The sequence below is a fragment of the Panthera tigris genome, chromosome D4, assembly GCF_018350195.1.
Source record: "Panthera tigris isolate Pti1 chromosome D4, P.tigris_Pti1_mat1.1, whole genome shotgun sequence".
NCBI classification, from domain to species: domain Eukaryota; kingdom Metazoa; phylum Chordata; class Mammalia; order Carnivora; family Felidae; genus Panthera; species Panthera tigris.
Genome location: NC_056672.1, coordinates 32,170,173 through 32,192,932, shown reverse-complemented (window position 1 = coordinate 32,192,932; position 22,760 = coordinate 32,170,173). Strand labels below are relative to the sequence as shown.

General features: G+C 35.8%; 1 protein-coding gene across 13 annotated transcripts in view; it reads right to left on the bottom strand.

Annotated features, from left to right (window-relative positions):
• The window catches only part of KDM4C (lysine demethylase 4C), a 431,545-nt gene that overhangs the window by 407,073 nt on the left and 1,712 nt on the right, over nucleotides 1-22,760 (bottom strand). For all 13 annotated transcript variants that reach the window (XR_006210796.1, XM_042965101.1, XM_015544915.2 and 10 more), the window contains exon 2: nucleotides 17,956-18,021. The gene's annotated coding sequence lies outside the window, so the exon portion shown is untranslated. The remainder of the gene's footprint in view (nucleotides 1-17,955; nucleotides 18,022-22,760) is intronic.

Sequence of the window (22,760 nt, the reverse complement as noted above, 5' to 3'; positions counted from 1 at the left end):
CCAAAGGAAGGACATTAGCAGAAAGAAGTAGAATAGAGAGAATCCACATAGCCCCAGAGAGAGATTTGCGGGGGGGGGGGGGGGGGGGGGGGGGGGGGGAAGGAAAGAAACCAAGCCTCAGACATCGTAGGCATAATGGAAGTCATAGGGTAAACACTCAAAGAGTTTGCATCTGCAAGAGACTGAGTAGTCTGAAGAGCTGAAATCTACATTGCAAAAGGCATTCCACATATGCTTTAAATTTTTCCAATATGAAGAGGCTTGAATTCAGAACTGGACAGAGTGTGGAACGAATTGGAGACCACAAGGTTTTCTTCTTACTGGAACAGAACTAGCACAGGTAATTTAGCTCTTAAGAACAGTCCTGGCACTATTACTGATCTCTGGATGACAACTAAGACAGCATGTTCATGGAACAAACAAATGCAGCAGCAACCTCCTGCACCCCAGATTTCAGCCATGGTGCTATGATCCCAGACCCTGATTCTTCAGTTTTCTATTTGTGGCAGAAATGGCAAATCCGTTCGCAGCACCTCCAGTAGTGTTCTGGGATACATCCAGTGCCTGCTCTCCAAACTTCAACAGCTCCAGTATCAAATCCATTTCTGCTTAAGTTAACCAGGGCAGTAGCCATAATCTGTCACTAAATCATGACTGATAAAATTATCAAATACAAGCTGATAACAATGATGAATGGAAAAGAAACCTGGTATACAAATACCAGATGTACGGGCATCCAACTCTTGATCTCAGCTCAGGTCTTGATCTCAGGGTCATGCGTTCAAGCCCCACATTGGGTTCCACACTGGGCATAGAGCCTACTTTAAAAAAAAAAAAAAAGAAAGAAAGAAAGAAAGAAAAAATACCAGATGTAAATCAAATGAATGTTTTCTTCATATCTACTTGCCTTTTATTAGTAATCCTTTCTAACAATCAGTTCCTTGGTATATCTTAATGAAATTAACTTGAATGACTCAAAATTCATTCTGTAATATTGAGTACAAATTATCAATTGAGCCACTAAACAAACTAACCAGCCACCTACAGGTACTTACTGTTAGTGGCCTACTATAGTAGAAGCTCTCAATAACCTTCTATTTAACAGATTTACCAGATAAAGGATACACACTATATATTATCTCTGAAAAACACCACACAGTACAAACTTGAGTATGTTTATTATGTCTAAGTACCAGTTGAACTGCATGCTTAGCAATCAAGTGTTTATTTCCAATCCAGTTTATGCCACTTGTGCTAATTATCTGACATAATTAAATATTATGTAAATAGATGAAGTGTGAATACAACAATGTTATGTTTCTATAAGATTTAAGTTGAATCTTTTGGAGTGATCCAGTAAAGATGAGATGATTTTTAAAAAAGGGAAGGGGGATATCAAATGAAGTGTGGGAATTGCAACAGTAAAAGGTTAGGGGGTAGAAGGATTTGTAAAATCTACGATTCCAGCTCATATTACTTCAAATGTTTCACTCACTCTGCTTTGAAAAAATAGAAACTGAAAGCGGTAGATGCTGTATTGGGTGTGGTTTATGCAAAAGAGGAAATGCAGGACTTCAAACTTCTTTCAAAGAAATGGCTTTGCTTTACAACAAAAGATAGGCAAATTATTGTACAAGTTTTAAGTAGAAATAAAATAATTGATGTATGTATCTTTTTTTATATAATAGGCATCTTTAACCAAAACAAAAACTACTCAATACCTTGGGAAAGAACCATTCTGTGTCTTATAATAATGGAAGGTCAATAATTGTCAAAAGTCTTTCCACATGGTTAAGGATAGCTATTTCCCTTATTTCTTCCACACTGCCAAGCCTCCATTCATGCTTTAGAAGAAAGTTAAATCAATGAAGGCGTCTAATGTGAATTAAAGAAAAACACAAAACTTTGTGGGTTTATTCTTATACTTACTGCTATTATTACTTTTTTTTTTTAACTTTTTCCTTAGAAGAACTTCAAACTTACAGAAAAATTGCTGGAATAGAATAAAAGAAAAAGCCTGCATATACTGCAGCCAGATGATCTGAAGCCAGATTCATCCAATAATATTTTACCCTATTTGCTGCTTTATCAATGTGTGTTCTCATCTCTCTTCTTCCATTAATATATCACCCACACACAATTTTTTTTTCTGAACCATTTAAGACTAAGTTGCATACATCATGGTCCTTTACCCCTAAAAACTTTAGAGTACATTTCCTAAGAATAGGGGTCTTACATAGATAAAGTTTTCAGCTCCAGTAAGTTTAACATAGATACAATACTTGAATCCAGTTTCTGTGTTCCAATTTTGTCAAGTGACCAAATAAGATACTTGACACCTTTTTTTCCCTCTAGTAGGGAATTCCATCTAGGATTAGAAAATGCATGTAGCTGCCATGTCTCTTTAGTATTCTTTAATGTGGGATATTTCCAGAGCCTTTCTTTGTCTTTAATTTTTTAAGCATTCAGTCATTTTGTTTTAACATTTAAATAGAACATGTATTTGTTTTAAATTGAACATTTTCTGGGTGGCCCAGTCAGTTAAGCATCCAACTTCAGCTCAGGTCATGATCTCACAGTTTGTAAGTTCGGGCCCCGTGTCAGATTCTGTGCTAACAGTTCAGAGCCTGGAGCCTGCTTCAGATTCTGTGTCTCCCTCTGTCTCTGCCCCTCCCCTGCTCACGTTCTGTCTCTCAAAAATGAATATATGTTAAATAAATAAATAAATAAATAAATAAATAAATAAATAAATAAATAAATAGAACATTTTTCATCTTGGTATATTTTTTAAGCTAAGAATTTTTCCTTTTGTTGCTGGCATATAATATGTCATTAATTTTTAAATTGATCTCATATCCAGCTACCCTAGTCATCTCATTTCCACTAATTTGTCTATCATGTGAAAATTATCTGAGAATAGTGTTTTTGTTGTTTCCTTCATAAAACTTATTCTTTTTATTTCTCTTTCTCCTTTACTGACCTGTCTAGGACACCCTAGTGCTAAAGAGAAGTAATGATGGGAATGTCTTAATATACAGGGAATGCTTCTAGCCTCTGCAATCAGACAACACAAAGAAATAAAAGGCATCCAAATCACCCAGGAGGATGTCAAACTTTCACTCTTTCCAGATGACATGATATTCTATATGGAAAACCCAAAAGATTCCACCAAAAAACTTCTAGAATTGATTCATGAATTCAGCAAAGTTGCAGGATATAAAATCAATGCACAGAAATCAGTTGCATTCCTATACACCAACAATGAAGCAACAGAAAGAGAAATCAAGGAATCGATCCCATTTACAGTTGCACAAAAAACCATAAAATACCTAGGAATAAATCTAACCAAAGAAGTGAGAAATCTATACACTGAAGACTATAGAAAGCTTATGAAAGACATTGAAGAAGACACAAGAAAATGGAAAAAGATTCCATGCTCCTGGATAGGAAGAAAAATATTGTTAAAATGTCAACACTACCCAAAGCAATCTACATATTCAATGCAATCCCTATCAAAGTAACACAGCATTCTTCACAGAGCTAGAACAAATAATTCTAAAATTTGCATGGAACCAGAAGAGACCCTGAATAGCCAAAGCGATCTTGAAAAAGAAAACCAAAGCAGGAGGCATCATAATCCCAGACTTCAAGCTATACTACAAAGCTATAATCATTAAGACAGTATGGTACTGGCACAAGAACAGACACTCAGATCAATGGAACACAATAGAGAACCCAGAAATGGACCCACAAATGTATGGCCAAATAATCTTTGACAAAGCAGGAAAGAATATCCAATGGAATAAAGACAGTCTCTTCAGCAAGTGGTGCTGGGAAAACTGGACAGCAACATGCAGAAAAATGAACCTGGACCACTTTCTTATGCCATACACAAAAATAAACTCAAAATGGATGAAAGACCTCAATGTAAGACAGGAAGCCATCAAAATCCTCGAGGAGAAAGTAGGCAAAAACCTCTTTGATCTGGGCCACAGCAACTTCTTACTCAACACGTCTCTGGAGGCAAGGGAAATAAAAGCAAAAATGAACTACTGGGACCTCATCAAAATAAAAAGCTCCTGCACAGTGAAGGGAACAATCAGCAAAACTAAAAGGCAACCAAAGGAATGAGAGAATATATTTGCAAATGACATATCAGATAAAGGGTTAGTATCCAAAATCTATAAAGAACTTATCAAACTCAACACCCAAAAACAAATAATCCAGTGAAGAAATGGGCAAAAGACATGAATAGACACTTCTCCAAGGAAGATATCCAGATGGTCAACCGACACATGAAAAAATGCTCAACATCACTCATCATCAGGGAAATACAAATCAAAACCACAATGAGATACCTTACACCTGTCAGAATGGCTAACATTAACAACTCAGGCAACAACAGATGTTGACAAGGATGTGGAGAAAGAGGATCTCTTTTGCACTGCTGGTGGGAATGCAAGCTGGTGCAGCCACTCTGGAAAACAGTATGGAGGTTCCTTAAAAATTAAAAATAGAACTACCCTACAACCCAGCAATTGCACTACTAGGCATTTATCCACAGGATACAGGTGTGCTGTTTTGAAGGGACACATGCACCCCCATGTTTATAGCAGCACTATCAACAATAGCCAAAGTATTCAAAGAGCCCAAATGTCCACCAACAGATGAATGGATAAGGAAAATGTGGTATATATATACAATGGAGTATTACTCAGCAATCAAAAAGAATGAAATCTTGCCATTTGCAACTAAATGGATGAAACTGGAGGGTATTACACTAAATGAAATTAGTCAGAGAATGACAAAAATCATATGACTTCACTCATATGAGGACTTTAAGAGACAAAACAGATGAACATAAGGGAAGGAAAACAAAAGTAATATAAAAACAGGGAGGGGGACAAAACAGAAGAGACCCATAAATACAGAGAACAAACTGAGGGTTACTGGAGGGGTTGTGGGAGGGGGGATGGGCTAAATGGGTAAGGAGAACTAAGGAATCTACTCCTGAAATCATTGTTGCACTATATGCTAACTAATTTGGATGTAAATTTTAAAAAATAAAAAATAAAGTTATATATATATGTGTGTGTGTGTATATATATATGTATGTATATATATGTATGTATATATACAGGGAATGCTTCTAACCTTTAGTCTTCAAAATTCTTACTATGTATAAGTACCCTTTAACAGGTTAGAAAAGTTCTACTCTATTCCCTTCTCCAGGAGATTTTTTGTTGTTTTTGTTTTGCTTTCAAATCACAAATAGATGTTAAATTTTATCAAATGCTTTTTCTGTACCTGTTACAATGGATTTTCTTTTATCTATTATTGCAATTAAATATGATTCTAAAGTTGGGGCACCTGGGTGGCTCAATTGGCTAAGCATCTGACTTCAGCTCAGGTCATGATCTTATGGTCAATGGTTTTGAGCTCCACACTGGGCTCAATTCTGACAGTGTAGAAACTGCTTGGGATTCTCTCCCCCCCGCCCCCGCCCCTCCCCCACTCATGCTTTCTCTCTCAAAATAAATAAACTTTAAAAAATATATATGATTCTAATGTTGAACTAACCTATATTACTAGAATACACCTGATGCCATATCACACTACAATTATCTGTACTAATATAATATTTAAGGTTTCATATTCTGTCTTCCTAAGTGAGGCTAGCTTATAATTTTCCTTATTCACACTATCCTTGTCTAATGCTGGCATTAGGATGTATCAGCCTGAAAAAATGAGGCAGGCAGTGTTCCTAAAAGAGACAAAGTTTGACTTTGTTAGGGTTAGAATTAAGTATTATTTGAATACTTTGTGGAACTAGCCTGAAAAACCATCTGAACCTGGCATTTTCTTTGCAGTAAGACTTATAACTACAGAATCAATTCTCTTAAATGGTATGTTTCTACTACTTCTTGTTTTGTATGTGTTTTAATGTGTGTGTGTGTGTGTGTGTGTGTGTGTGTTTTATTGAAGTAGAGTTGATACCCAATATTAGATTCACTTCAGATGTACAAAATATTGATTCAACAATATATACATTATGAAATGTTTACCACAATAAGTGTAGCTACCATCTGCCATAATATTTCTACTCCTTCTTGAATCTGTTTCAGAATTTATACTTCTCTGGAAAACTGTCCATGCAAATGTATTTGCCTAAGTTTTTCATGGCCTCATGTATAATAAAGTAGTATTTCCAGTCCTCATGCTATTCCTATCCATTGTTTTTTATCCAAGGTAAGAATCCACAGCTCCTATCACTCTCAAAAATATATCACACATGACCCCAAAAAATAAGAGTTACTGGATTTGATCACAGCCACAGAAGTGAGCTGCTGAACTGTGCCTCCATCAATAGCACAGTGACCTCACCTAAGCACCTCATCTTTGTTAATGTTAAGTCTCAGTAACCCTTAAACTTGGGAAATTGAACAAATTCAATGTTCCTACAACTGGTGAACAGTGGTTCCACCAGTCCTCTGAAAAATAAGAATGAAAGTGCTCTAATTTTTCATAAAGTTCCAGTTTTATTCTCAAAGAATGCTTTCTACTTTGTTGATATTTTTTGGACAGTAGGAATAGATAGTAAGTTTTCTTTGATACTTTTTTTTTTTTTTTTAGAAAAAGGTTGACCCAAAAAAAGAAAAAAAAAGGAAAGGAAATTAAAAGTTGGCAAGCCTATGTCAATCCAACTTATTTTTTCAAATCCAGAAGTCTGGAAACCAATAAACTATATGATCTCTAACACTTTCATGGCCACAATGTTGTATGTAAGAGACAGGAAGGGACAAAGGATAGAGGGATGGAAGGAACTAATTATTTACATTAACAAAGATCAAGTAACTTACTCAAGCTCAAGTCCTTATTTAACCAACACCTTCCTGATTTCCAAGCTTTTAACTCTACAATACCCCCATCCTCTACTTAAATAGATAAATCTTCCAAATGTAACATTCTTAATGAATCTTTCTCTCAGTAAAAATGGCTTCCGATTGCAAATCACTCTAACTTCAAAGCATGACATGTAAGATAACTAGTCCCATCATTTTCTTCCAAAGCACATAGATTTTCAGATTTTACTGCCTATCCCTCCTAAATCATTCATTCCGTCAAATTACAGCTCTGTTTCTACAGCTAAATACAAAGATTAATCAAAGAAGTTGCCTGATAAAACTATTTAACTTCAAGGACCTGGAGGCAATAAGAAGGAAGAAAAAAATAACTTTCTTAAGATAAGAGAGCCATCTCGAAAGTGCAAAACACAGGCATTGACTACTGAAAGAGCTACACTCACTACAGAAAAGATAACAGAAGAGACCACAAAGTCATTCTGAGACAATCCCAAAAGAGGTATGTCCAAGCCAAAGCAGAAGGAAGAATCTTTGTATCACGTAATGGCAGAGCAACAGTTTACAATTAATTATCAATCAAAAAGATAACTTACTCAAGGTCACGTAGCTTTGAAAAGATAATTATAGATATTGCTGAGATTTTGCTGTAGGGGATTAAATGGACAGGGAGGTAGAAAGGGAGTCTGGGGTGCTTAAAATATGCTTCCATCTAGCTCTGCGTACAGAATCTAAAAGTAAAAAGAATTCCTCCCAGGATAATCGACACCTAGCTTAACCAAACTCAGAAGGAAAACAACAATAGTAATAAAAGATTGGACAATTGACCAGAATTCCTTCCCTTTGTCAGAAACTGAAAATCCAGAAGGCTAAGGAATCCTAGCAAAGTCGACAATACAAGACAGTATGTACTTCTGAGTCAAATTCAGGGTACAAACATAAATGCTATACGAGTTCCTAGAGAAAAGAAAAGACCACAGATGGGCACTGTGGTAAAAGGCACAGTGAAGAGGTGGGGTTGAGATGGGCCTTTAAAATAAATAGCATCTGGGTCAAAAAAAGGTGAGCTGTCCTTCTACAGGAGATAGGGAGCACACAATAACACACTAACATAGAAAATAGTAACTCATTTAATCTTCCCAACAGCCCTAACAAGAGAAGTATTATTATTAACCCTATTCTGTAAGTGAGGAATTGGAAGCCTAGATCAACATTCTCAAACTTTTTAGTCTCAGGGCTCCCATATACTTCTAAAGTTTACCGAGGGACCCAATAGTAAGAGCTTTTATTTTTGTGGCACAAATACTTACCAAAACCGAGGAGTTTCTTAAATTATAAATTAAAAGATAAATTTTAAATCCCCATATGTGTGAAACTTTTAAGATAAGTTTAAATTGTTCATCAGTCAAAGGCAACAATGGTTCCCAACCAGGGGTGATTTTTGTCCCCTTGGGGAAACTAACAATGTCTGCGGTTATTTTTGTTTGTCACAACTGGAGGAGTGTTACTGGCGTCTAGTGGGCATAGGCCAGAGATGCTGCTTAACATACAATGCATAAGAAAGCACCCACAACGAAGAATTATCCAACCCTAAACGTCAACTGTGCAGAGGTTCAAAACCCTGCTCTGGGGCCTAAAGAAACTACAGCGTATGTTCAATAATAGACATTGTACAATAATGTTCACAACAGCATTTTTGTAATAGCTAAAAATTGAAAGCAACTAAAATGTTCATTTACAGAAGATCAATAGATAAGAGTATATTCAACCAGTGGAATATTATACAGCAGTGAAAATTAACAAACCAAAGCTACTCTCAACAATACGTATGAACCACAGAAAGTCTTAGGCTACTCAAACCATATGTCTATTTTTACAAACCTAAAAAATAAAATTTAATCTGTTCTTAATTAAATGCATATAAAATAAATCCATTTTTTTAAAGCAAGGGAATACTGGGTCACCTGGCTGGCTCAGTCAGTAGAGCATGCAACTCTTGCTCTTCATGTCATAAGAGTTAGAGCTCCACATTAGGGATAGAGTTTACTTAAAAATAATAATAACAATAAAATAAAAATATTTTTTAATTGAAAAAAATTGATAAAGCAAGGGAATACTAAACACAAAAATCAGGACAAGGTTGCTGAAGGAAAAAAGATGGGATACAAGAGCATCACATAATATCTGGATACATTCATAGGACTGTCCCCTGTCTTTTGCATGCCTCATGCATTACAGAAAACCTTTTTTACATTTATGAAACAACAGAAATGATATACTTCTGAAAATACTTAGAAAATTGAAAAAGATACTTTAAATTAAACCAAAAAAAATGTTTTTAATAAACTTCTATGCTAAAATCATTATTTAATATAAACAATCTTTTTGTAATACCAAACAATCACTCCCAGCTTTTAATTTTGGCAATTCCATATTTTTGTACATTAAATGTACCAAAAGTAAGACAGACCTGCATGGTCAGTAAAGACCTCAACAGCTTTAAGCTGTTTTCTAACTGTATTTTGTGACATTATTTTAATTGAAAAGTCTGTAATTAGGCTCTGTGTTTGTGTGTTTGTATTCAAGCTCTTAAAGTGGCAATAAATTGCTTGGGTTTCCTTCTCTTAGTCTACTCTGCTATACAACCAACAATATAACTATAAATACCTTTAAATTTACAGATTAATAAAGTGTGGCTCTTTTGGTAAAATAACTAACTTTTAAATAATCATCAACTACAACATCAACAATGATTTTAACACTAAAAGATCATTTGAGTAGGAGCACCTGGGTGGCACAGTCAGTTAAGCATACAACTCTCAATCTTGGCTCAGGTCTCGATCTCACAGTTGGTGAGTTCAAGCCCCACATAAAGTTCGGCACTGATGGCATGGAGCCTGCTTGGGATTCTGTCTCTCCTTCTCTCTGTACCCCTCCTGCTTGTGTGTGCGCTCTCTCTCTCTCTCTCTCTCTGAAAATAAATAAATAAACTTTAAAAAAAAGATAATTTGTGTAGAAAATCATTTGTACACTAGGATAAAAATCTTTCCTAGCTATATGAACTATGTATCCTACCAATACTTTTGATCTGAGAGGAAATTTTGACATAAATGAATCATTAATGGCAGAGGAAAAGAAAGTTTACAAATAGCAGTGATTCTAAATAATAAATCTGTTTATCTAGAAAGTAGCTTATCGTGTTTCATAAAAGCAATTTCTCATATTGCAATGCAGGAAAATGTCAGATCTTACAATTCAATGTGTCAAAGTACAGAGAATACGGTCAAAGAAAAGAAAAAAAACTCAGTATAAATGCAGACACAATGCTAAATCCTGTTGAGGAAAGTAAAAGATATTCTAAAGTAATATGGATATTACATTTAACAGTAAATTACCTGATAGACAATGATCAAAAGGCAGAGAAAGCATCATCTTGGCATTAAGTTTTTTTTTTAAGAATAGAAAATACTAAGGAAATATGACCAATATTTTCTTTACCACTGAACTCTCCTTCTAAACCTACTATTTTAAATTTAAAGCCAAACATAATCTTTAGCCTGTATATCAATAAAACATCTAAGCATGGAACAAAAAATGCTTTAAAAGTTATGAAGAAGGTAGAAATCATTTTTAAAACATTCAAATTTGTATCTGATTGAGATTCATGACCTTTACGAAAAGGGCTTAAAAAGAGAAATTCTAAAGTTTTCTAAAATTTGAGTTAAAAAAAAAAAAACTCATTCTCTGTTAATTCCAAGTTTAGGAAAATCACAAAATTATAGTAAAATATGGGTACAGACAGTACCAAAAAATTATGCAGTCAACGCTAACTACCATTTCTGCATGAATAGCAAAAAAGGGCTGTTCCCCGATGACTGTGAATTTAGAAATCTGATTGGCTTTCTAAATCCCTATTATTATGCAGAAGGTTGATAAGGACACACAAAACAGCTAAAGGAAATAAAGCAATTTCAAGTTTGCAAAACTTGCACTGCACATAATTGTGAGTTCTAAGAATCTTGCAGGGCTTGGAGGGCTTGGATTGTCTCTGTCCAAGACCTGCAAAGGAGGGAACACTTCCTGGCACAGGCAAGACCTACCTGAGTCTCCCAGGTTCCAATGCCCAGACCCAAGACACCTGCAGCAGTACCTGGGCAACTACTGGCCTTGTGTTGCCCACCGCACAGCCCAGCACCCTGAGGCAAGCTTGCTGGCCAGCCCCTCAGCTGATTTCTGAACTGCACCAACTATGCAATTCCTGGCCTGGCGCAGACCCAATCAATGTCTGGGGTAGAACCCATATCACTACCACTGGCTCTACAGTAAAGCCCATTTTGCATATACATCTGAGATTACCTAAACCATTTAGGCCTATCAGAAGAACTCATGAGAGGCCAGGTAAATCACTCATTATTTGTTTCAAACATAAAACATCTAAATGCAATTTTATATGCAAACTCTGAAATTATTTCTAAAGATTCACAATCACATAAGCCATACATGGTATCAACTATACTGAGCAGGGGAGCAAAAAGGATTGGAAAACATCAGACACAATAATCTGACACTTCTTACTTGTTTCATTATTAATGAATACAAAGAACACTATTTTAAAGAACCACAACAATTTGCACATTTTTCAGCAACTACCTCTCCAAAAAAACCAAGCTTACAGAAAAAGGGTTTACTATATTCTCATCCTGTATGCAATGCTATACCTAGCACAGGTATTTGCTGATCATATATTCTCTTAATCTTAATACCAATACAGGAATTCTTTTACATGCAAACACATCTAAACACATGAAAGTATTTTCAGTGTCTATTTAGATGAGTTTAACTTTCCTCAAAATCTCAAATATTTAACAAAACTATAATAATCACAAATATAATCATAAAAGCATAAAGGAAAATCATAATCTGTTACCCAATGCTTCTCCTTGACTTATTCTTTTTGAATTTTTATTTTATTTTATTTTATTTTGAGAGAGAGAGAGTAAGCAGGGAAGGGGCAAAGGGAGAGAGAGAGAGAGAGAAAGAGAGAGAGAGAGAGAGAGAGAGAGAGAGAGAGAGAGAGAATCCCAAGCAGGCTCCAGGCTCAGCATGGAGCCTGAGGTGGGGCTCCATCCCACAACTCTGGGATTATGACCTGAGCCGAAACCAGGAGTTGGATGCTCTGCCAACCAAGTCACCCAGGACTATCTTCATTGACAACTCTTTGAATAGTGAAATCTTACTAAAATGAATCTTAAGAGAAGGAAGGAAAAATAAGATAAAAACAGAGAGGGAGGCAAACCATAAGAGACTCTTAAATACAGAGAAAAAACTGAGGGTTGCTGGAGGGGTGGTGGGTGGGAGATAGGCTACATGGCACTTGTTGGAATGAGCACCGGGCGTTACACGTAAGTGATGAATCACTGGGTTCTATACCTGTAAACAATACTATACTGTATGATAACTAATTTGAATTTAAATAAATTTTAAAAAATAAAATTAATCTAAAAACAAAAACAAAAACCTTGCATTTGCTTGGTTCTCTACTGTGCTATAACATACAGTACTTCATTTTCATTCTTAAAAGTGTTCTAGCCAGCTGTGATTATTACATTTGAGAGATGATGAAACTAAGGCTCAGCAATGGAAATCACTCTCCTAAAGTCAGACAGCAAATACGTGCAATGAACTGACTACACGTTTAGTATTGCCAAGTATAACTGACCTCTTTGCTAGACTCCTCAGCTACCACAAAAAAAATAAGCCAAAAGCCCACTAAATTAAGAATAAGCTTGCAGTGGGGCGACTGGCTGGCTAGTCAGTTAAGCCTCTGACTTCAGCTCAGGTCATGATCTCGTGGTTCGTAAATTCAAGCCCTGTGTCGGGCTCTGTGCTGACAGCCCACAGCCTGCTTCAGATCCTGTGTCTCCTTCTCTCTCTGCCCCTTCTCCACTCATGTTCTGTCTCTCTCTGTCTCTCAAAAACAAATGAACGTTTAAAGAAAATGTCTAAAAAGACTTTAATTTAAAAAAAGAATAAACTTGCAGTACCAAGCCCAGACGTTTTCACAGAATTATGCTCAATTTTTAAGAAACGTAATCCAATGTTATTTAAGCTATTCCTGAGCCCTAGAAAGAAAAGAAAATGTTTTAAAATTCTTTAAGAATCAAGCCTAAATGGGTAAGAAAAATTTGACATACGGCCCAAAAAACTTCAGAACAATTCTATGTAAGAGTATCAATGAAAATTCTTTTAAAAACTGAGGAAGCAAAATCCAAGAGCACATTAAAATAATATAGTGACTATTATAATAATATATATCATGACTAAATAATATATTTATAATTATAATATATCATATTATATATAATAATATATCATGACTAAAAATATAATATCATGACTACAAATATAATAATATATAATATATATTTTTATATATATTATAATAATTCTACTATTGAAGAATGCTTCAATAGTAGTACATCTGTTATATAATTTTTGTGTGCATGTGTGTGTATGGATAAATACATATAAATGTATGTCTAAACAAACACATATTCTCTAGCTCTGTTCGCTGAAAGGGCACAGGAGCAACACCCAATATCAATAACCATCTAGATCTTTGCTTCTAAATATTTGGGGCAGGAAAAGTTCAAGATAAGCCTGCATATCTCACTGTGCCCAAAAGGGAGGGGATGCTCAAAGAATGATGGGACATGTCAAAAGGACACAGAATCTCACATAAAGGATTCCCATGGGCGAAACTTATGACAATGTAAGCAGCAATATAAATAACAATATTAACAGATTATAACTCATTGAATAGCATAGGAAACCATAAATCCTAATAGATAAAAATAAATAAATTGAAAGCTTAATAAGGAGATATTTATACAGTTTTTTAAAACAAAACAAAAAAACTTTAGCAAAACATAGAAGGACTCTAGCATAGATCTTAAGCAATCAGAGTGAATACTACCAGTAACAGAACAAAATGAGATTGTATGCCACCTGATAAGATGTAATGAAAAGAATACAGTTCCACCTCTGTGACATTCCTGCCAAACATGCCTCAAGAATCTAATCACAAGGAAACATCAGAAAACAAAAATTAAAGGAGACTATAAAATAACTGGCCTGTAATCTTCAAAGGTGTCAATATTATGAAAATCAAGGAAAGACTAATGACTATATTTGAGAGTGAAGGGATGTTTAAAGGACCTGAAAACAAGAAAATGCAATGCATCATTTTGGACTGGATACTTTCACTACAAAGAACATTACTATTACAAATGGTGATATATAAAGGACTAAAGATTCGTTGAAAGTAATATGTCAATGGTAGCTTTTTGATTTTGATGGAAATATTGTGTTTATGTGGATCTGCCTGTTTTAGGAAATATATACACTGAAGTACTGAGAAGCGATGGGACATGAGGCAAATTTTTCAAGGAAATAAAAGTTCTTTGTACAATAATTGCAACTTTTCTAAAAAAATTATTTTTAAAATAAAATAAAAGAGAACAAAATTTAAGAAAATATGCAAGATCTGTGTAAAGATATTTTTTTAAATGTCCTTTCTAAGGACTTAAACACTTAAATGGAAAGGCATACCATATGCTGGGCAGGAAAAGTCAACATCTGAAAGATATTTCTCTGTTAGTCCATCTAAAGTCCATCTAAAGACATTCCCAATAAAACTATCAATAGGTTTTTGGAGTTTGACATATTAATTTTAAATTAAAAATAATGAGGGAAAATAAATAAGAATAGCCTGAAAAGTTCTGGAAACATGTTATAAAGCTACAACAATTAAAACATTGAAGTAATGATGATATATAAATAGATCGCTATACAGAAATAGAACCAACCTAAATCACTGTCAATATTGCACCGGTTAAATAAATTATGGTACATGCATACTAGGTAATACTGTGCAATCATTTTAAAAAGAGGGATTTCTACATGTACTCATATTTTAAAAACCACATTCAAGTTATAGTGGTAAATGAAAAAATATTCAGAACAGCAAGTACAGATACTACGATACATAAATGTGTAAAAAAAATGTGTATATATACATATATATGCTTTACAAAATATCTTATATAGGCTGTATGGAATATCTCTGGAAAGCCCTAAAAGAAATCCTTTAACAGTGGTTAACTGGGGCACCTGGGTGGCTCAGTCGGTTAAGTTTCTGACTTCAGCTCAGGTCATGATCTCATGGTTCCTGAGTTGCCCCCCTGCCCCAACGTATCGGTGTGGAGCCTGCCAGGGAGTCTCACTCTCTCCTTTCTCTCTGCCTCTCTTCCACTCGCATTTTCTCTATCTAAATAAATAAATAAACTTTAAAAAAAAATTTTTAAAAAGTGTTTAACCAAAAAGAGGAAACTGGCTGTCTGATGGCAAAAGTGAGAGTATGTACTTTTTACCCATTTATATCTTCTGAATGTTACACCTTGTTGAATACTTTGCATTGTCTATTTAAAATAATATGTATTTTATATATATACACATACATATATATACATATACATATATGTGTATATATATACATACACGTATATATACACATATATGTATATGTATGTATATATATGTGTGTGTGTGTATATATATATATAAAATATATTATAATGATTTTTACTAAGTTAAATTATCAAAAAGGAATGAATTTCCCTATTGCGGGCCCAAATTCCACCTAATGAAAGCTGCCCTGAAAATTCAGAATTCTCAGTAAAGTGTCCAAATTTCAGGTGATAGTTCCTTTTGAGAGTTAAACAGATAAAAACAAAATGGGTGAGATAAGCAGACTGCAAAACAAAACACCTGCACCTTCAGTTTTACCCACATAGGGACACCAGTGATCTTTCTAAGTATCTGATAGATTCTCAAAACAGAAAAGAAGGAACAAGCCTGATGTTGAATCAGAGAAAATATCCTTAGGACCAGAATTTCAACAAATGTCTGGTGAAAAACTAGTTAGAAGATGAAGATAAAGACAGAGCCAAAGTGAAGAATTTGACTTCTTCTTTAACCTCATTCAAAAGGAGGAAATGTTACTGCATGAAGAATGCTCTGATGAGAAAGTTGAGTACTCTAGAGGGTCAGAGAAGCCCAGCAGTTAAAAAAATACATTGTTTAAACTACTCTTCAACACAACCCATGTCCATCTGCTGGGATCTGCCTGTCACCAAATGATGTGCTTTCCCAAAAAGCAAGACTTCCCAGAAAGAGCCATGAAGAGCAGACAAGCATGTTTTGGATCCAGGTTATAGTTCTTCTTATGAGTCTGATCAGGAGGTGACACTGAGGACATTAGGCAACTAATGCCTGACATGCTCTAGATGAACTGGGAAAGTTCAGATTTCTGAACATGCCACACTAAAAATGAGAACAGAATTATGAAATCCCCTAAAAGTGCTCACACACACACACACACACACACACACACACACACACAAAAGGTACTATCTTTCTAGCCAACTGCTCTTACTTTGGTATTTCTCTCTAAATTCAAGTTTCCAATTCCTCCTCTAGAAAACAATAAATCAATAATATTTAGTATATCTATTTTGTATGGTTATCAAATATATTTTCAAATGGATAAACTACTAAGGCTTGAGTGCTAAAGAAGTAAACAATTTCAGACACAGGTTTGGAAAAATGTACTGATGTGTACTGATTACACAACTAAACTGTCACTGTATGTTTCCTTCAATTTTGTTTATTAATTCTCACTATAACTGGAAAAATTTAACAGAAAAAAGATATAACCTGCATATACATAATTCATCCAAATCCTCTCCATCCCTTTAAGTCATGCCACACAGCAGGATTTAATAAGGGATATTAGGACTTTCCATATTATCATGCTATGGGCAACCATCAGTGAAACATTCATTATCAACATGTATGAGTAGGACCGGAAGAGACAGAATCCTATTACAGCAAAAAAGATGAACAAGGTAAGCTTTAATAATGTAAGCAAGAAAGGAAAAAAAACACAGACTAGGAGAAGAAACACAGATTGCTGTGCAAGACTACATATCATGAAGGTAGAATGTACGTCCCACTTGGACAAAGGTCCCCAAAACACAGCCACTAGAAACCTGGGCTCTATCCACCATTTAATAAAGGTTTTCTTTTTCTTATTTGTAAATACCTAAATTCATGTTCAGGAAATCTGTCTCTCAACTGAGTCTTTCTGATTATAAATGCAACAATGTTCATTCTAAAAACATTTTAGGAAGGAAAATCAAAATTACCAGTAATCTCACCACCAAATTAGCATTTCAGCATATTTTTTCTAACATATACACATTTATAAACACATTTAAACATAACTGGGCTCATGTAATATATACAATTTTGAATAATGCCTTTTTTCATTAAACATAGGTTTGGGGGCACCCTAGTAGTTCAGTCAGTTGAGTGTCTGACTCTTGATTTCAGCTCAGGTCATGATCTCATGGTTTGTAAATTCGAGCCTCAAGTAAGGCTCTGCTCTAATAAGGCAGAGCCTGCTTAGGATTTTCTCTCTCTCTCTCTCTCTCTCTCTCCCTCTCCCTCTCCCTCTCCCTCTCCCTCTCCCTCTCCCTCTCTTTTCCCTTCCCCCACTCATACTGTATGTCTCTCTCCCTCTCTCTCTCTCTCAAAATAAATTTTAAAAAATTTTTAATTAAAAATTAATAAACATAGGTTTGGAATAATTCTAACATCTTAAAATATTCATCCAAGTTACAAGTATCACATCACAGTGTGCAGTTAAAATAACCTTGGGATAAACACTTAGGTTATTTCTATTATTTGGTTAGCAAAATAGATGAGAGATCAATATTTCATTGATGGGGGCAATATAGCACCAAGCCTTCTTTGCAGAGGTCCTGGTAAAGTGAATAAATGAGAAACACAGCTCTGGTGATCAGCTCTAATGATCCACTGAACACGACATCCTTACTAAGCCAGCTCTTTAATTCATATTTTCACAAATACTTGTTTGCCTTGATCCCCTTGTTATCATTTTCAGAGTTTTGTTTAGTTTTTAACAAACTGAGAGAATGAAAGTCACGAGCCTTAAAATTCAGTGACTTACCACACACCTGCAATGAGCTCAGCCAAGTAGAGAGAAGAGTACTGTCTATTTGTGGCCCAGAGAAACCTAGAGGATAAGGTAGAGTCAGATTTAGATTTTTCTCAACCTGGCTTTAAGCAACACTCCTTTGAGGTCAGGCCAGAACTTCTAAGTAGAACTAGCAATAGTGATTTCTTTTAATAGTAAGGATGGAGGATGGGACAACGGTATGTAAAGCTATATGCACCTGCACTTGCCATCAGACAAGAATTAGAAAATAGTAATTGTGTTTCAAAAAAGAGGGAGGGGCTAATGTAAATGAGGCTCCTTGTAGAGCCTTAGAACTGTATTGTTCAGACAGCAGCCTGCAGTCCTACCCAATTGGAGGGCTATATCAATATTTTCATAATATGTGATATAGAACAAAACAGAAAATATCAGAGGTGGCAAAGGTGGCAAAGTATTGTTTTGTGAAATTTTTGTTTCAGTTTTGTGGGGGGGGGGTGTATGTGTGTTGGGTCAGGATGGGTAAAATTATTTCCTACTGTGTGCCCTAGTTTTAATTTCCTAAATTTTTCATATATGCAGAAGTAATTAATTTGTACAACAAATGTTTCAGTAACTATATTATACAGTTGCTGAGACAATGGTGTGCTGGTATGACACAAGTGATAAAAATATTTGGGTCCCTGCCCTTGCACAATTCTTACAGTTTAGAAACCATCAAATAACCACATAAATATAGAGCAACAGTGTAACTAAACATTCACACTCAAAATAATCCTTTTTCAGGAAATGTTAGGGAATCACTTATCTATTGTGTCCATTGCTGTATGCTTAAGTCTTATGGAAGGAAACATTTAGGGAATTAAGATAGAATATCATTAGGAAAGCTGATTCAGGTTGAGGAAGAGGTGGGGGAGCCGGGTCAGGATTCTCTGAGGAAGTACATTCAAGAAGAGACTGGAAAGATGTACCAAAAAGAAAGTAGGAAGAAAGTGTGGCAGAAATCAGCAGTTTGGCAAAGGCCTGCACAGTTTGTGAAAAAGAAAAGCCAAAGGGCAGATAGGAAAACTAAAAACATCTAGATAAGGTTTGGGGGTTGCTTAGGATAGGGGGAGACAATGCAGGAATTTTAAGTCTCCTGAGAGCAATGAGAATGATTCAATTTGCATTTGAAAAGATCATTAGTGGTGCAGAAATAGGAAGGAGGCTAGAGTGGCTACTGAGATGCTGCCAAGTAGAGACTGGAAGACTGATCTAACCTATTTAGGAAGCAGAAGTGACAAGGTTTGGTGATGTGATGAGGGCTGAGAAACTATGAAATACCTGGGATAACTCGTAGGTTTCCTAAGTGAGCAGTGATAAGATGCATGAGAAACCCAGAGAGGCAGAGCTGAGAGGAAAGATCCTGGTTCAGCTGGTTACAGTTAACAAGTAGAGATGTCAAATTAAAAACTAGAACTGGGGGACGCCTGGGGGGCTCAGTCAGTTTAGCATCCAACTTCAGCTCAGGTCATGATCTCACAGTCCTTGAGTGCGAGCTCTGTGTCGGGCTCTGTGCTGACAGCTCAGAGCCTGGAGCCATCTTCAGATTCTGTGTCTCTCTCTCTGCCCCTCCCTTGCTCATGCTCTGTCTCTCTCTGTCTCAAAAATAAATAAAAACATTTTAAAAAAAATTTAAAAACTAGAACTGAATGGAAATATAAAAAAAAAAGAAGTCATCATCCAAAGGGTTTTTGATGATAATACCATTCTGCTCCTTAAATATTTACCCACAATAATTGTAATACAAACCCTCCAAAAATCTAAAATAAATCTTAAAAGATTCTAAGGAGCAACAATTCACAAATGCCACAGTAGCTGAACCCACTGTGTATCTACAAATATAGAGCAACAATGTAACTAAACATTCAGACGCAAAATAATCCTCTTCCAGGAAATGGTAGGGAATCACTTGTCTATTATATTCACTTGTTGTATGCTTCACATCTAACATAGCAGCACGACACACAGCAGGTGTTAAAATATCTAATGAAGAAATATATACCCACCACTAGGCAGAATAAACTACCCAGCAAAAATACGACAAATAGCCCAAATAAGCAATTGTGCAAGGAAAAACTCTGTACTATGAAACATACAAATGTATAGCAAGGATATTTCTCGGGGAAAAAAGGGAAAGGAGTTATTTACTCTATCATACCCTAATAGTATCAGAACTAGATTCTGTTCCCTAAGAATCAGCTAAATTTCAATACCAGAAATTCTATCCCTAGACAACCAATGGTAAAATATGCTCACCATTCCCTATTACCCCTAGATATGAAAAAGAATCAAAATGTAATAAAAGTTTGATGTTTAAAGCTATAGTAAAATCTCATCTAGGTTATTAAAACAAACAAAAGTTAGAAGAAAATTTATGAAAATAAAAAGCAATTACTGATGATTTTTTCCCCCTGTTAACAAAAGTTATACCGATACATGGGAGAAAATTCAGAAAATGCACACAGAAACAAAAGAGAAAAATAACCCATAAGCCCATCACCCAGAAGTAACTAACCACTTTCAACATTTTGTACAGAACTTTTTCTGTGCATACATGGGGGTAGAGAGTAAATAGTGATCCACAACTAATGATATAATTGTTTAAGACTATGAAGGAGATTACAGAATGCTGCTATGGCTAGTGTACAGTATTGAGGGAAGACTAACTTGAAGAAGCAACAACTGAGCTGAGCTACCTGAAGGGTGAAATGGAATTAACCAGATAAAGATGCACAGGTCAGGGTAGCAGTCCAGGCAGAGGGAACAAGAATGTGAGCAGGAAGACGCCTGGGCGGCTCAGTCCCTTAAGCGTCTGACTTTGGCTCACGTCATGATCTCGTGGTTTGCGAGTTTGAGCCCCACATTGGCCTCTGTGCTGACAGCTCAGAGTCTGGAGCCTGGTTTGGATTCTGTGCCTCCCTCTCGCTGTCCCTCCGCTGCTCTCTCTCTATATATCTCTCAATATGTAGAGAGATGTAGAGAGATATGTTAAATAAACATTAAAAATTAAAAAAAAAAAAAAAAAAAAAAAAGAATGTCAGCAGGGCACTGGGGAGAAAGTTGGGTGGAAGGAGGAGACTGGCTGGGCAGAGCCTTACTGAGAGAGCTGAGAGGACTTGATCCTTGGGAAAAGGAGGATTGGATTGTTGCAACTGCTTAGGTGGGGAAAGGGTTAGACCCTGCAAGTGCAGACTTCTGTGATCAGCATCTTCTCCCCCAAAGGGTATAGAGGGTCGAGAAACAGGAGAATCTTTGGGGGTGTGCAGGGAATAAAAAGACAGTGATCCAATATTTTAAATTTGTATTTTAGGTTCCACACAACCTTCTACACTGGTAGCAAATACGGAAAAAAGTGACTTTAACTCTTGCACAACTACCAAGAAATTCATATTAGAAATGGAGGTGGGCAGAGGAGCATTAAATATTCATATTAACAAAAAAATATAAATCTTAAAAAACTGAAAGACCTGCATTAGCAACTGAGTGTAATGACAATATGGAATATACCTGTTTTATCACCATATCTCTAACAAGTATATAACAAATAAATTAGTATCAAGGGAATAATCATTAGCTGTATGAAGGAAAACCAGGCTAACATAAAGGGATGATCTTAAAAACATCCAGACAAGTAAAACACACCAGTATCCTCAGGACAAAGCCCCACACAAAGACTTCTGGCCTCTCTAGAAGTGGACTTGGTAGTGAAGTAGAGTAGGCCCCTCAAAGGCCTGGAGAGAGTATCTCTCAACACTATCACTCCTTCATTCATCCATTCACTCAAGAGAAAATGTTGAACCCAGAAATTCCAGTACTAGGTCTATATCCAAGATTAAAGAAAACATACATCCATACTAAAACCAGTTCACGAATGTTCATAGCACACTGTTCATAATAGCCAAAAACTAGAAACAACACATCAACTGATAAACAAAAAGTAATATATCATACAATGTAATATGTCAGCCATAAAAAGGAATAAAGTACTGACAGATGCTACACGACAGATGAACCTTGAAAATGTTATGCTAACTCAAAGAATCCAGTCACAAAAACCCATATATTATATGATTATATTTATATGAAAGGTCCAGAATAGGCAAATCTATTGAGACAGAAAGCAGATTAGTCATTGCCTCAGGCTAGAGAGGATGGGAGCTGGAAAGAAAAGGACAACTGCTAATAGGAACAGGGTTTCTTTCTGAGGTGATAAAAAATGCTCTCACATTGGTGCCCCTGGGTGGCTCAGTTGGTTGAGCCTCTGACGCTTGATTTCAACTCAGGTCATGATTCCAGGGTCGTGGGATTGAGCCCCACATCAGGCTCTGCACCGCCACTATGCATGGAGCTTGCTTAAGATTCTCTCTCCCTCCTCTCCTCTCCCCCCTCCATTTGCATTCTCTCTCTCTCTCTCTCTCTCTCAAACAAACAAAAAATTTAAAAATGTTCTCACTTTAATTGCGGTGATAGTAGTACCACTGGATTGTATACTTTAAATATGTGGATTCTATGGTATATGAATTACATCTTAATTATTTAAAAAGAGAAAGGATATTTTTAGCACCCCACATATCACGGTAAATTGCCACAAATACAGCAAAGGGAAAAAAACATAGAACCTGTTCTCAAAGCCCTAACATTCTAACAGACAGGAAAAGCCAGTCAAGAGAGAATGACAAGATAATGAGAAAAAGAAAGAAAAGGAAGAATTCACAGACTACCCCAAGATTAGTTATGCACCTAACCTACCTCTGGATGATTCAGAAGGTGTCAAGAAG